Source organism: Capricornis sumatraensis, chromosome 19, assembly GCF_032405125.1.
Source record: "Capricornis sumatraensis isolate serow.1 chromosome 19, serow.2, whole genome shotgun sequence".
Classification (NCBI taxonomy): domain Eukaryota; kingdom Metazoa; phylum Chordata; class Mammalia; order Artiodactyla; family Bovidae; genus Capricornis; species Capricornis sumatraensis.
This window is the reverse complement of record NC_091087.1, coordinates 21,473,273-21,474,624: the sequence shown is the minus strand read 5'-3', so window position 1 is coordinate 21,474,624 and position 1,352 is coordinate 21,473,273. Positions and strand designations below refer to the sequence as shown.

Sequence of the window (1,352 nt, the reverse complement as noted above, 5' to 3'; positions counted from 1 at the left end):
GTATTTTAGTCTCTTCTGCTACTTCCTTGTTTTGTGGGCTAGAGCAAGGCACTTTTCCAAGTTAATCCCACTTTTAAAAATAACTATGAAAGCACTCACTATCCTCCTCACCAATGCGCCCCCAAACAGTGTGACTTTTCATTAATACAGTGTGGGTGATGGCGCTTTATGAACTCTGAAGTGCTGAGTACATGTTATTTTTTCTCCCTTGAATTTGGGAGCAGTATTTTTTGGCTTCCCTTAAATGACCCATTATCACATCCCTGGTTACTAAATACATTTGCATGGGAACATTTGGCTAATATTGGGAATGGCATTTACAATCAATATTTTCCCTTGAAGAGCAAAGTAAGTTATTATGAACTAAACTGTAGCAGTGCCATTTACAATATTAAGTTTTTGAGAGCAATTGCTACTTTGCCTATTTTGCTAGGATGGCATAATAGAGATTATTTAAGGTGATTAGATCAGGAAAGCACCAATTTGATAGAACGATCAAAGAAGAGAGTGAAAATAAATAGACATCTGATACCCTGAATTTACAATCAGATCAAGAAATAACAGCCAATGAGAATAAGTACTGTTCATGTGGGAGACGGCTGCACACCAGTCACTTTCTGGGAACTTTCTCTAACGCTTCTAGCAACATCGTGATATAGATATCGCAATTCCCATTTTGGGCTTCCCAGGTGGTGCTAGTGATGAAGAACCCACTTGCCAATGCAGGAGACGTAAGCGGTGCAAGTTTGATCCCTGGGTCAGGAAGATCCCTTGGAGGAGGGCAGGGCAACCCACCCCAGTTTTCCTGCCTGGAGAATCCCTGAGGATGACAGTCCATAGGGTTGCAAAGAGTCAGACATGACTGAAGAGACTTAGCATGGGTGCATCCCATTGTGTGGGACGAGGTGGCTGAGTGGTTAAGGCGATAGACTGCTAATCCATTGTGCTTTACACGCGTGGGTTCGTATCCCATCCTTGTCGTTCATGTTGTTACACTGGAGGTAGTTCTTAATTTTTTAGGACTTCCGTGGTGGCTCAGATGGTAAAGCGTCTGCCTACAATGCAGGAGACATGGGTTCGATTCCTGGATCGGGAAGAGCCTCTGGAGAAGGAAATGGCAACCCACTCCAGTACTCGTGCCTGGAAAATCCCATGGATGGAGGAGTGTGGTATGCTACAGTCCATGGGGTGGCAAAGAGTCAGACACGACTGAGCGACTTCACTTTCAATTTCATCCCCATTTTATAGATGAGGAAACTGAGGCTCAGAAGTTTATGTCACCACTCTGGTCCTCCTTGAATTCTGTTTTTCAGAGAATGATACCACCACCTACCCAGTTACATAAGCCAAAG

At 43.7% G+C, this 1,352-nt stretch overlaps 1 non-coding gene across 1 annotated transcript; it reads left to right on the top strand.

Annotated features, from left to right (window-relative positions):
* Window positions 1-899: 899 nt before the first annotated feature.
* On the top strand, window positions 900-981 carry TRNAS-GCU (transfer RNA serine (anticodon GCU)). Its single transcript has one exon. It is a non-coding gene; the product is annotated as a tRNA-Ser (tRNA).
* Window positions 982-1,352: the final 371 nt, after the last annotated feature.